Source organism: Kogia breviceps, chromosome 13, assembly GCF_026419965.1.
Source record: "Kogia breviceps isolate mKogBre1 chromosome 13, mKogBre1 haplotype 1, whole genome shotgun sequence".
NCBI classification, from domain to species: Eukaryota; Metazoa; Chordata; class Mammalia; order Artiodactyla; family Physeteridae; genus Kogia; species Kogia breviceps.
The window spans coordinates 21,377,458-21,392,759 of NC_081322.1; the positions used below are offsets into that span (position 1 = coordinate 21,377,458).

Genomic DNA, 15,302 nt, shown 5'->3' on the forward strand with positions numbered 1-15,302 from the left:
AAGAACAAGCATTTAACTTCCCACCCTTCATTACTCATCATAAAGCACTAGTGAGGTTATTACTATACTAGTGTCCTGAAGAAAACTGTTTTCTTTCATTAGTCAAAAGTCGACTAATACAGTCTTAGGACAAGTAAAAAAAAACAGTGGTTGAGCTACTAAAATAGCACAGCAACTTTAAAATGTCACTTAGATTTCTTCCCAAAGTGTGTTTCTTATGTCTTTTAACTATGCTCCTACTTAAAAGTTTTGAACTGCTTAGGAAATGTCTTCCTTGTAGGTGAAATTCACATAAAATTAAATTAACAATTTTAAAGTGAACAATTCAGCGGCATTTAGTGCATTCACAATGTTATGCAGCCTCTATCTTTCTAGTTCCGAAACATTTTCATTAGCCCTAAAGAAAACTCCATATCCATCAAGCAGGTGCTTCTCCTCCCACACCCGCTCCCCAGGCCCTAGCAACAGCCAATCTGCATTCCGTCTCTATGGCTTTACTTATTTTGGACATTTCATATGAATGGAATCACACAACATGTTGCCTTTTACATCTGCCTTCTTTCATTTAGCCTAATGTTTTCAAGATTCACACACAGTTTAGCATGTATCAATACTGCTTTCCTTTTTAAAGCTGAATAGTATGTATGCCATTGTATGTATATCCCACAATTTGTTTATCCATTCATCCATTCATGGACATTCAGGCTACTACTACCATTTGACTTTTATGAATAGTGATGCTATGAACATGCAGCTACATCTCTTTGTTTGAGTACCTGTTTTTAGTTCTTTTGAGTATATACCCAGGAGTGAAATTGCCAGGTCAAACAATAATTTAAGGCTGAACTTTTGGAGGAAGACATTTCTTTTAAACTTTACAATGTTACATTGTATTTTTATCATGATTCTAATTCAGCCATTCAGTTAGCCCATTCAACTTTGTCCCTCTAAAATATTTAAATTTTTTCAAGTATATGTCATTTATTTTGCATGTGTTATTACCTATAAGTATAAATGATACATTAAAGAATTTTGACGTATTTAGATACTCTTAAGCAATTGAAATATATTATCTTCAAATTTCAAAGTTATTCCATGATACTATTTTATTGGAAAATTTAACTTTTTTTTTTTTTTTTTTTTACGGTACACGGGCCTCTTACTGTTGTGGCCTCTCCCGTTGCAGAGCACAGACTCCAGACGCGCAGGCTCAGCGGCCACGGCTCACGGGCCCAGCCGCTCTGCAGCATGCGGGATCTTCCCAGACCGGGGCACAAACCCGTGTCCCCTGCAACAATTTAACATATTTTTAACAGCTAATGGGCTATTTTATATATTAAAAACCTCTCCTAAGTCTAGCATAATTTAGTCCAAATTCTGAAAAGAGAATTTGTCACATTCCTACTTATAAGCCTAAAAAACTGTCTAATGATGATTCTGGTGATTCTTTTATTGTTTGCATTTAAAGTCTATTATTTTATCTCTATCCAACTTAATTGATTGCTAGTTTGCTCAAACTACCATGACTTATAATAACTTAAATATATTCCTGGCAAATTTATTCAACAAAAATATCTCTATCATTCATATTAAATAACATCCATATTGTAATTGTAATTCCAAAGTTAAAAGAAGTATTATATTTTCTAAAGAGATTTTAATGGCCAATTTTCTTTATTCTTATTGTTTCTTTATTCTTTACCTTATTTCCATAAATAAATGTCTAATTTGAAATTACTCTAATTTTAATCTCTGATCATCAGTTCTCTTACAAAATAAAAGATACTACATTCTTGAGCCATCACGATAGTTTATTGTGGTCAGATATTTGTTACCAGCTCTGCCTTTAGCTGGAATAATTCCTCACTTATGGACCATATCATGATTTTCATGTTACCTAATCTGCCTATAAGGACATAAAAGATATATATCCACCATCAGAGGCATATAGTTTTAAGAAAAGAACTTTAAAAAGCTCTGCTTATCTGCCATTCCATTTTCCTAGGGACCACTCAAGAGTCATTACACCATGAAGAAAGCAGCGTTGTATACTAGGTAACACATAGACCTAAAGGAAGCAAATCATCCCAATGTGAAATCATGATTGCTATAACAGACATGCAGCAGGTGCAGGACTTTACAAAGGAGGAGGAAAGCTGCTGAGCCTGCAATTCTCATGCTTTCCCAGAGAAGTAACCCTTCTCATGCTTTGCCCAGAATTTTACAGGATGCATAAGGCTCAGAGGCCAGAAACATCATGACGGCTTCAGAAAAACATGAGTCTCACAGACATAGGAAACAAACTACAGTTTGTTTGGGGGAAGGGGGTGATAAATTAGGAGGCTGGGGTTAACATACACACACTAATATATATAAAATAGACAATCAACAAGGACATAGCACAGGGAACTATACTCAATGTTTTATAGTAACCTATAATGGAAAAGAATTTGAAGCTGTACACCTGAAACCTATAAGGGAAAAGAATCTGAAAAAGATTCACTGTGCTGTACACCTGAAATTAACAAGACATTGTAAATCAGCTATACTTCAATTAAAAAAAATACTAGGCTTGTGAAGCAAACATTGTCACTAGTAATAACACAAAAAAAGAAAAACATGAGTCTCCTAGTACTCCTATTTCCGAAAGCGTGAAGGACATTAACTGGAAGAAGTGAACAGAGGTCAGACCATACACGGCCTCACAGGCCATGCTAAGAAACTTGAATTTAATTCTGTAGGTAATAGGAGCTTCTAAAAGGTTTTCATAAAGGAGGCTGGTCAGGAGTTCTTTGCTTAATCCAGGCAAGAAATGAAAGAATTTGATCAAATAGCAATGACAAAGGATAAAATGGAATTTATGCATAAGTAGGGTATAAAATGGACAAATCTTGGTGTCTGGTTAGAAGACTGAGCTAAGATGTGACAGGGGTTAGGGAGAGAGAAGTGGAGTGTGATTCCCAGGAGGAACCTGTGTAGAGTTGAAGCCAGTCCATCCTCTGCCATGAAAGTGGACCTCAGTGTCCACACTTCTCAAAGGAGGGGTGAGACAAGGGATGGCCCCTTCCAGGAAAAACATGCTGCATCTGACATTATGGACCTAGCCTTTCTGGGGACAGAGAAGGACAACTCCAGTGTGCAGGAGGCTGGAGGGACAAAGATCATTCACAAAACACACACACACACACACACACACACACACACACACACACCAGGCTTGCTACAAAAGGCATTTAATGCTAAGAGCCATGAATTCTCAAATGTCCTTAAATTCAGCCTCATCATTCATCCATCTCATGTATGAAAGGAAGCAAATGTAAGTTCTTTAAGAAAGACATCAAATCCTAGGACTTCCCTGGTGGCATAGTGGTAAAGAATCCGCCTGCCAATGCAGGGGACATTGGGTTCAAGCCCTGGTCCGGGAAGATCCCACTTTCCGCAGAGGAAATAAGCCTGCGAGCCACAACTACTGAGCCCCACGTGCCACAACTATTGAAGCCTGTGTACCTAGAGCCTGTGCTCCACAACAAAGACAAGCCACTGCTATGAGAAGCCCACGCACTGCAATGAAGAGTAGCCGCTGTCACCACAACTAGAGAAAGCCTGCTTGCAACAACAAAAACCCAACGCAGCCAAAATTAAATAAATAAATGTATAAATAAATAATATTTTTTTTTAAAAAAAAGAAAGATATCAATTCCTATGGAACTCAGTATCTACTATTCTGTGCCTGCTTCACTCTTAGTGAAAGTCAAATGTGAGTGCTTGATTCTGATAGTCTGGGCATTTGAAATATTGTTCTGCACTGGAAATGAATTATGCCAGCATCTGAAGACCACATAATCAATAGCATATAAAAGTGTTTGCCACACAGAGTGAAACCTAGTTTTTCTCTTCTTCTGCAAAAGACAAACAAACAAGCAAACAAGTCCCCAAGGTTCTTATAAAATGTTACAGGAAGTTTAAAGGCTAAGTAAATTTTTGCAAAGCTAATGATTTTTCAAAGTCCTCAACAAGATTAATTTACTTGATCAAAAGAGCAACGTTCTCTTCCCTCAGATACTCTCTTTTCCTTCTCGAAAGTCAGAGTTTAAAAATATAATCTCTAGTATTATCAGACAATAATCCTCATTCTTTCCTTCTCTGAACTACTCCAAAATTATAAGTTACACTCCCTTTTAGTTCACCAGGGTCTCAAAATCTATGGTGTTTTAAATATACAGTTTAATATAATAGTTCCCTCATTGAGCAAATAAATACTAAAGCTTTTACCAAAGGTGATTAACATAAAAACTATAAATAGGAAGCATCATAGTATAATTGTAATAAGATCAGAAATTGCCTCAAACTCCAATAACAATTAACTTAGAATTTTTTTCATACAGGAAATATTATTACAAATTTTAGTCTGTGGGTCATAGTGCTTCTAAAACAAAAACTGTTAGCAAATGGTTCTCAAAATTTTCTGCCTCAACTCCATTCACATGTGCAACCAATTCTTTTCTCCCATCATAGGCATTCATTCAAAAAAATACATTGGGGCTTCCCTGGTGGCGCAGTGGTTGAGAATCCGTCTGCCGATGCAGGGGACACGAGTTCGTGCCCCGGTCTGGGAAGAACCCACATGCCGTGGAGCGGCTGGGCCCGTGAGCCACGGCCACTGAGCCTGCGCGTCTGGAGCCTGTGCTCCACAACGGGAGAGGCCACAACAGTGAGAGGCCCGCGTACCACACACACACACAAAAAAAAAAACCATTGAATTCCTTCTATAAGCAAAGTGCATCCAGAAGTAAATACCACTGACATGGTCCCTATCCTCATAGAGATTAAAACCTCTTAGTGGTGGAGATAGATAGTAATCAAGTAATATAAATGTAAATGGGAATGGCAAGATAAAAAAATGACATTAAGATACATGCACCCTAATGTTCACTGCAGCACTATTTGCAATAGCTAAGACATGGAAGCAACCTAAGTGTCCATCGACAGATGACTGGGTAAAGAAGATGTGGTACATATATACAATGGAATATTACTCTAGATAAGGACTAGATAAGGCAGAGAGAAAGAATGAAAGAATGAAATATTGCCATTTGCAGCAATATGGATGGACCTAGAGATTATCATCCTAAGTGAAGTAAGGCAGACAGAGAAAGACAAATATATGATATCACTCATATGTGGAATCTAAAATAATACAAATTAGCTTATTTACGAGACATAAATAGACTCACAGACATAGAAAACAAATTTATGGTTACCAAAGGGGAAAGAGAGGGAGAGAGGGAGAAATTGGAATTAAAATACACACACTACTATATATAAAACAGATAAACAACAAGGATTTACTGTATAGCACAGGGAAATATACTCAGTATTTTATAATAACCCATAAGGGAAAAGAATCTGAAAAGGAATGTGTGTGTGTGTGTGTGTGTGTGTGTGTGTGTGTGTGTGTGTAACCGAATCACTGTGCTGTACATCTGAAACTAACACAATATTGTAAATCAATTACACTTTGATCTAAAATTTTTTAAATAATTTTTTTCAAAGGCATATACAATTTGGTACCTGGGTTTATAAATTATGATATAGGCTAATCCCTGGTTAAAAAGTGCCTCAAGGAGATGAAAGTTGGTTTCTCTCTCCTATAATAGTGCCACAAAGTCATCCAGATTCCTTCCATCTTGTTGGCCCATCATTCCTTAGGGTGTTCCTTTTGGCAGCCTTGTCACCATGCATCATGTCTACATTCTAACTTTTAAAAGTAGAAAAAAAAATAAAGAAATGGAAAGCAAGCAATTTCCTTTTAAGGGACAGGACCCAGAAGCTGCCTACATCATCGCTCCTCTCATCTTACAGTCCAGAATTTAGCTGCCCAGCCACATCTGTCTGCAAGAGAGTCTGTGAAACATAGTCTCTAGCTGGGCAGTCATGTGCCAAACTTGGGGTTCTTCTATTAAAGAAAAAAGAAGGGGAGACGAGAGACAGGGGACCCTTCCCAGTCTCTGCCTTATCTAGTCCTTATCTAGCATTAAACAGATGTCAAATGAATAAGGTAATTAGCACTTGTAGAAAATCAGATCACAAGCATATATGGCCTCTCTCATAGGAATTAATAAAATGACTGAGTATTAATTAAAAGGGTTTTTGTCCTTAATTCATTATTATTTCAAGAAAGTTGGAGATTGGGTCTCATGACACTGTTGATCAACATCTAGGAAATATCCAAACTTGGTTGCTGTGTTACCATCTTTATTTGACACATAGTTAAAATCTAATTGAAGTAATTTTTACTAATAGGAGAAAAACTGCTTAAATAAATTTAAAGTACCCTAAATTCATTCCAAGTAATGACTGTAAGTGGTTCTAAACAAACCAGTCACTTAAGAAGTAAGACAATAGTTAAGAAATAAAAATTAATGAAAGAATAAATATAAATCAGTGCCTTGCTTGAAATATAATTATTTTCCTGTTTCTTCTCATTCACATAAGACTTCGTAATCTTTTCTGACAAGCCTCACAAGAAGATATATATGTAGGAAGTATGGATCCATTGGCATTCGCATTTCAAATTACAACTAAGAAAGGTGTGAAAACATGACAGAATTAGAAGATCAGATATCTAGATTCCCCATGATCAGGAACAGAGGAATATCTTTCCCAGCTTTCTGCTGAGCATCTACCCTGTGCTAGATGCCTACCCTATGTTAGATGGCGTGCTAGGTGGTGTCACGAGAGTTAGGGGACATAGTTTACACTCGCAAAATAATCACAATCAATGGTCAAGAAAGATAAGTACATGGGCTCTTTCATCTCCCATGTAATGGGAGATGTAATGTAGACTAAGCATATTTTAAGCCTTCTACCACCGTTTCCTCATTGTGTTTACTTGTCCCCATCCTCCCCCCACCCCTTGTGTAAGTGTTTACCATACTTGTACAAGTTATTTGTTACCACTGTATTTAACTTTGTCTTATTTAGTTCTTATTGTCAAGGACCTTGAAAATTTTGTCTAAGGAAATTAGAAATGAAGTCACATAATGTTATCTACCATACTTTGATTTGGGTAGGAAGCGTTTATGAAATACTGTATGGCAGGGAAGATGGAATGGTTAGGTCCGAGTAATTACAGCCAAGCTGTTCTCTAATCACAAGGTACCTCTGGCTGTTTGGCATGAATCTAATTTCCCAAAACATGTCATTCATTATTGCTGATATAAAAGAATTTTTTTAAAGAATATTTGTTAAAGAACACTGTAGTTATGTAGGAAACAGAAGACCAAATTTTATTTTCAATGGTTCAGTTTTTAAATTCAGTATTAGAAATAGATATGAACATCTCTTTTGAGCTCCATATACATGAGTAAAACAATGCCGTTCACCCACATCAATCTGGACTGATGGTTTCCTACTTTCCTTTAAAGCATAAACAGCCAGCTCCTGCAACCTTCGCAACTAAGGGGCAATCTCCTCCTGGGAAGGGAGCCCCAGCTCTTATCTCAAGATTCTCCTTAGAGCATTCTTGCTACCACCTTGCTGGCATCAAGCATTGACCACCCTTAATAAACAACAGCATAGAAGGAAAAATAAAAAACCTGAAGCATTTAGCAAGGCTTTAGTAAAGACTCTGGGATAAGAAGGCATTGAAAACAGAATATCACATGAAACTGAATACATAACAGCTCATCACGACTCTGAGGCTCGGTACCATCCTCCTGTACTTCTAGAGAGAAGATGGGGCTACCGTTCCCTCATTTAACTCCTTCAGTGTCTTCCCACACCTGTTTTCCCCCCCCACACACACACAGTTTTTTTGTTTGTTTGTTTGTTTTTTGGCTCCATCATGCAGCATGAGGGATCTTTAGTTCCCTGACCAGGGATCAAACCCTGTGCCCCCTGAAGTGGAAGCCCAGAGTCTCAACCACTGGGAAGTGGTTAGTCCTTCCTCCACACATTTAAGAGATACAATTGTTTCACCATGATTCACAACAGTTTCCTCACTATTGTGTCCAAGATGGATACAAGGAACGATTTTTAAATTAAAATACCATTTGAAGAGATATTTTAACATACAATATGTCAATACTTGTCACTATTACTGAGATTTGATCCTGAAAAAGATGTCATTAAAACAGGCACAAAATGCAGGTTGTAATCTCAGAAGAGAGATCATAATTAGGTGTTCGGTGTCCATCACAGAATTAGAATGAAGTCAATCACATACATAACCAACTGTATGGAATTAAGGGATACTACTGATGCCAGGTGGTACCTGCCCCATTTTCTTTCTACATCACATGCTTGAGCTTCTCAGGCCAGCTTTTTCTCCTCTATTGTTTCCTAATGGAATTCCAGCATTTTGCCTTGAAACTGTAGGCCATTTCAATTTCTAATAAAAAAATTTCAAATGATAATAAGAAAACAATATTCACTCTTCCTCTGCAGTTACAGAGAAGCAGATTTAGTTTTGTGACCTAAAACGGAAACTACAAATGTAATTTCTAACATATAAATCTTGTAAAACATCTGAACTTCGAAGATAATTGCTATGCCCTACAAAAGTAACCTCTAACATCTAAAAAATCTATAATTGTGATTGATTGTTTAAAAAACCTGTTTTCCAGGTGTTAATATTTAAACAAACTCTTCCGTATTTGCCCAGGCATTTCCTGGTTTTAGCACTGAAAATTCCCACCCAGGAAAACGCTCAGTCTCAGGTAAACCCAGAAGGTTGGTCACACTAATTGACATCCTTGTGTTCTGTAAAGTATAAATGCATGTAAACTTTCTTTGTAACGTCAGAAGAGAATGATTGGCATATAGCTCTTCTCCCCAAAGCAAGAAGATTTTAAAACCTATGACTGCAATATTCCTTGCTTAAACAAAGAGATTAAGAATCTGTGTCTCATTTTAGTTAACAATGCAAGCAACTGCAAACTATGAACTTCCGTGATAATTGCAAATAAGTCAACATGCCCTGAATCCTAGAATATGGTCATACATTTTTGTGCTCACCAAGTACTCACAACAAAAGGAAACATACTTAATAAGTCTACCATGTAATAAAATAGATTTATGATTCATTTCAAACTGCTAATTAATAATAATTTTGGTGTTCTCTTTGAATGCAGAGGGGTTTTGAGTTGAAGGGTTTAATGACTCAAACACTTCCCTAATTAGAATGAACCCTGTGGTCCTGGATTAGAATCAGAGATGTAAGTATCAATTCATGCTTAGCTTAATATAAATACAAATGGACAGATACAATAAAAACTATAGACGTGTGTATACATGGGTTAGTACACATACATATATTACCTAACTGTCAGCAGAGATGGCCTAGAAGTAATGACATCCCAGGAGCCATTAGCACAGCCAGTTCCTGATCTTGGACCCAGGAGCCAACGTGAAAGAGCTTCCAATGGCCAGAGCTGGTACAACCTGAGCAACGAAATAAATAAAATAGTATGAGATTGTAACTTAGAATATAATATAAATATGAGATTCCATTAAAATTTTAGTAAAGGAATAAAATAAATGGCTAAACACAAAAGTGGACTGAAGTAAAAATAGATTTCAAAAAAATTTTTGGAAAAAGTAAAACAGTTGGTCAATCAAAAAATGGGCAGAAGACCTAAACAGACATTTCTCCAAAGAAGTAATACAGATTGCCAACAAACAAATGAAAGGATAATCAACATCACTAATCATTAGAGAAATGCAAATCAAAACTACAATGAGGTATCACCTCACACCAGTCAGAATGGCCATCATCAAAAAATCTACAAACAATAAATTCTGGAGAGGGTGTGGAGAAAAGGAAACCCTCTTGCACTGTTGGTGGGAATGTAAATTGATACAACCACTACGGAGAACAGTATGGAGGTTCCTTAAAAAACTAGAAATAGAACTACCATATGACCGAGCAATCCCACTACTGGGCATATACCCTGAGAAAACCATAATTCAAAAAGAGTCATGGGGGGAGCGAGAAGATGGCGGAAGAGTAAGACGCGGGGATCACTCTTCCTCCTCACAGATACATCAGAAATACATCTACACGTGGAACTTCTCCTATAGAACACCCACCGAACGCTGGCAGAAGACCTCAGACCTCAGACCTCAGGCAAGAAACCCCCCACGTACCTTGTTAGGGCAAAAGAAAAAAAGAATAAACAGAGACAAAAGAATAGGGACGGCACCCGCACCAGTGGGAGGGAGCCGAGAGGGAGGAAAGGTTCCCGCACACTAGAAGCCCCTTTGCGGGCGGAGACTGCGGGTGGCGGAGTGGGAAGCTTCAGAGCCGCGGAGGAGACCACAGCCAACAGGGTGCGGAGGGCAAAGCGGAGAGATTACCGCACGGAGGATCGGTGCCGATCAGCACTCACCAGCCCGAGAGGCTTGTCTGCTCATCCGCCGCGGCGGGCTGGGCTGGGAACTGAGCCTCTGGCGGATCCCAGGGAAAGGTCTGGAGTTGGCAGAGCGAAAACAGCCTGAAGGGTTTAGCGCACCACGGCTGGCCGGGAGGGAGTTCGGGAGAAGTCTGGAGCTGCCGAAGAGGCAAGAGACCTTTTCTTCCCTCTTTACCTCCTGCTGCGCGAGGAGAGGGGTTTAACCGCGCCGCTTAAAGGAGCTCCAGAAACGGGCGCGGAGCTGCCGAAGAGACAAGAGTCTTTTTCTTGCCTCTTCGCTTCCTGGGGCGCGAGGAAAGGGAATTAAGGGCACCACATAAAGGAGCTCCAGAAACGGGCGCGAGCTGCGGCTGTCGGCGCGGACAACAGAGACGGGTGTGGGGCGCTACGGTTGCTGCTGCCGCCACCAAGAGGCCTGTGTGCGAGCGCAGGTCACTCTCCACACCGCCCCTTCCGGGAGCCTGTGCAGCCCGCCAGCGCCGGGGTCCCGGGATCCTGGGACTGCTTCCCCGGGAAAACGCGCGGCGTGCCTCGGGCCGGTGCAGCGTCACACCGGCCTCTGCCGCCGCGGACTCGCCCCACATCCGTGCCCCCCCACCCACCGCCTGAGTGAGCCAGAGACCACGAATCAGCTGCTCCGTTAACGCTGCTCCTTTGACCCCGCCCTCTCTGAGCGAAGGGCAGACGCCCTCGGACGACCTGCGCGCAGAGGCGGGGCCAGGTCCAGGGCTGAGCCCCAGGAGCTGTGCGAACAAAGAGAGGGGGTGGTCCCTCCCAGCAGCCTCAGAAACAGCGGGTTAAAGCTCCACAGTCAGCTTGAAGTGCCCTGCATCTGTGGAAAACCTGAATAGACAGCGAAATATCCCAGGTTGAGGAAGTGGACTTTGGGAGCAAGATATACTATTATTTTCCCCTTTTTTCTTTTTGTGAGTGTGTATGTGGGTGCTGCTGTGTGAGATTTTGTCTGTGTAGCTTTGTTTTCACCATTTGTCCTGGGGTTAGACGGACCATTTTTTTTTTTCTTTAATAGAAATTTTTCTTCTTAATAATTATTTTGTTATTTTAATAACTGTATTTTACCCTATTTTATTTTGTCTTCTCCCCTTTCTTTCTTCCTTTCTTCCCTCCTTTTCCTATTTCCCTCCTTCCTTCCTTCCTCCCTTCCTTCCTTCCTTCCTCCCTTCCTTCCTTTATTCCCTCCTTCCTTCCTCCCTTCCTTTCTTTATTCCCTCCTTCCTTCCTCCCTTCCTTTCTTCCTCCCTCCCTTCCTTTCTTCCTCCCTCTCTTCCTTTCTTCCTCCCTCCCTTCCTTTCTTTATTCCCTCCTTCCTTCCTCCCTTCCTTTCTTCCTCCCTCCCTTCCTTTCTTTATTCCCTCCTTCCTTCCTCCCTTCCTTTCTTCCTCCCTCCCTTCCTTTTATTCCCTCCTTCCTTCCTCCCTTCCTTTCTTCCTCCCTCCCTTCCTTTCTTTATTCCCTCCTTCCTTCCTCCCTTCCTTTCTTCCTCCCTCCCTTCCTTTCTTCCTTCCTTCCCTCCCTTCCTCCTTTCTTCCTTCCTTTCTTGACTTTCTACTTTTTTCTCCCTTTTGTTTTGAGCCGTGTGGATTAAAGGCTCTTGGCACTCCAGCCAGGTGTCAAGGCTGTGTCTCTGAGGTGGGAGAACTAACCTCAGGACACTGGTCCACAAGAGACCTCTCAGCTCCACGTAATATCAAACGGCGAAAATCTCCCAGAGAGCTCCATCTCAACACCAAGACCCAGATTAACTCAAGGACCAGCAACAAACAGTGCTGGACACCCTATCCCCAACAAAGAGCGAGACAGGTCTACAGCCCCATCCATTAGGAGAGAGGCTGCCTAGAATCACAGTAAGGCTACCGACATCCCCATACACGCCCCCAGACGTGGACCTACCCACCAGGGAGACGGGATCCAGCCTCATCCACCAGAACAGGGGAACTGGTCCCCCCAACCAGGAAACCTGCTCAACCCACTGAACCAACCTCAGCCACTGGGGACAGCCACCAAAAATAGATAGAAATTCGAACCTGTAGCCTGCAAAAGGGAGACCCCAAACACAGTAAGATAAGCAAAATGAGAAGACAGAAAAACACACAGCAGATGAAGGAAAAAGATAAAAACACACCAGACCTAACAGATGAAGAGGTAATAGCCAATCTACCTGAAAGAGAATTTAGAATAATGATGGTGAAGATGATGCAAAATCTTGGAAATAGAATAGACAAATTGCAAGAATCAGTTAACAAGGACCTAGAAGAAATAAAGAGGAAGCAAGTAACGATGAGCAACACAATAAATGAAATGAAAAATACTCTAGACGGGATCAGTAGCAGAATAACTGAGGCAGAAGGACGGATAAGTGACCTGGAAGATAAAATAGTGGAAATAACTACTGCAGAGCAGAAGAAAGAAAAAAGAATGAAAAGAACTGAGGACAGTCTCAGAGACCTCTGGGACAACATTAAACGCACCAACATTCAAATCATAGGGGTCCCAGAAGAAGAAGAGAAAAAGAAAGGGACTGAGAAAATATTTGAAGAGATTATAGTTGAAAACTTCCCTAATATAGGAAAGGAAATAGTCAACCAAGTCCAGGAAGCACAGAGAGTCCCATACAGGATAAACCCAAGGATAAACATGCCAAGACACATAATAATCAAACTGTCAAAAATTAAATACAAAGAAAACATATTAAAAGCAGCAAGGGAAAAACAACAAATAACACACAAGGGAATCCCCATAAGGCTAACATCTGATCTTTCAGCAGAAACTCTACAAGCCAGAAGGGAGTGGCAGGACATATTTAAAGTGATGAAGGAAAAAAACCTACAACCAAGACTACTCTACCCAGCAAGGATCTCATTCAGATTTGATGGAGAAATTAAAACCTTTACAGACAAGCAAAAGCTGAGAGAGTACAGCACCACCAAACCAGCTTTACAACAAATGCTAAAGGAACTTCTCTAAGCAAGAAACATAAGAGAAGGAAAAGACGTACAAGAACAACCTGAAACAATTAAGTAAATGGTAATAGGAACGCACATATCAATAATTACCTTAAATGTAAATGGATTAAATGCTCCCACCAAAAGACACAGACTGGCTGAATGGATACAAAAACAGGACCCATATATATGCTGTCTTCAAGAGACCCACTTCAGACCTAGGGACACTTACAGGCTGAAAGTGAGGGGATGGAAAAAGATATTCCATGCAAATGGAAATCAGAAGAAAGCTGGAGTAGCAATTCTCATATCAGACAAAATAGACTTTAAAATAAAAACTATTACAAGAGACAAAGAAGGACACTATATAATGATCAAGGGATCGATCCATGAAGAAGATATAACAATTGTAAATATTTATGCACCCAACATAGGCGCACCTCAATACATAAGGCAAATACTAACAGCCATAAAAGGGGAAATCAACAGTAACACAATCATAGTAGGGGACTTTAACACCCCCCTGTCACCAATGGACAGATCATCCAAAATGAAAATAAATAAAGAAACACAAGCTTTAAATGATACATTATACAAGATGGATTTACTTGATATTTATAGGACATTCCATCCAAAAACAACAGAATACACATTTTTCTCAAGTGCCCATGGAACATTCTCCAGGATAGATCATATCTTAGGTCACAAATCTAGCCTTGGCAAATTTAAGAAAATTGAAATCGTATCAAGTATCTTTTCTGACCACAACGCTATGAGACTAGATATCAATTACAGGAAAAGATCTGTAAAAAATACAAGCACATGGTTGCTAAACAATACACTACTTAATAACCAAGTGATCACTGAAGAAATCAAAGAGGAAATCAAAAAGTACTTAGAAACAAATGACAATGGAGACACGACGACCCATAACCTATGGGATACAGCAAAAGCAGTTCTAAGAGGGAAGTTTATAGCAATACAATCATACCTTAAGAAACAGGAAGCATCTCGAATAAACAACTTAACTTTGCACCTAAAGCAATTAGAGAAGGAAGAACAAAAAAACCCCAAATTTAGCAGAAGGAAAGAAATCATAAAGATCAGATCAGAAATTAATGAAAAAGAAATGAAGGAAACAATAGCAAAGATCAATAAAAGTAAAAGCTGGTTCTTTGAGAAGATAAATAAAATTGATAAACCATTAGCCAGACTCATCAAGAAAAAAAGGGAGAAGACTCAAATCAATAGAATTAGAAATGAAAAAGGAGATGTAACAACTGACTCTGCAGAAATACAAAAGATTATTAGAGATAACTACAAGCAACTCTATGGCAATAAAATGGACAACCTGGAAGAAATGGACAAATTCTTAGAAATGCACAACCTGCCAAGACTGAACCAGGAAGAAATAGAAAACATGAACAGACCAATCACAAGCACTGAAATTGAAACTGTGATTAAAAATCTTCCAACAAACAAAAGCCCAGGACCAGATGGCTTCACAGGCGAATTCTAGCAAACATTTAGAGAAGAGCTAACACCTATCCTTCTGAAACTCTTCCAAAAGATAGCAGAGGTAGGAACACTCCCAGACTCATTCTACGAGGCCACCATCACCCTGATACCAAAACCAGACAAAGACATCACAAAGAAAGAAAACTATAGGCCAATATCACTGATGAACATAGATGCAAAAATCCTCAACAAAATACTAGCAAACAGAATCCAACAGCACATTAAAAGGATCATACACCATGATCAAGTGGGGTTTATTCCAGGAATGCAAGGATTCTTCAATATACGCAAATCAATCAACGTGATACACCATATCAACAAACTGAAGGAGAAAAACCATATGATCATCTCAATAGATGCAGAGAAAGCTTTTGACAAAATTCAACACCCATTTATGATAAAAACC

At 39.7% G+C, this 15,302-nt stretch overlaps 1 long non-coding RNA gene across 2 annotated transcripts in view; it reads right to left on the reverse strand.

The window, feature by feature from the left end:
* Positions 1-15,302, reverse strand: part of LOC136792431 (uncharacterized) — a 265,190-nt gene that overhangs the window by 211,238 nt on the left and 38,650 nt on the right. For both annotated transcript variants that reach the window (XR_010836218.1, XR_010836217.1), the window contains exon 2: positions 9,322-9,444. This is a non-coding gene — a long non-coding RNA (uncharacterized lncRNA). The remainder of the gene's footprint in view (positions 1-9,321; positions 9,445-15,302) is intronic.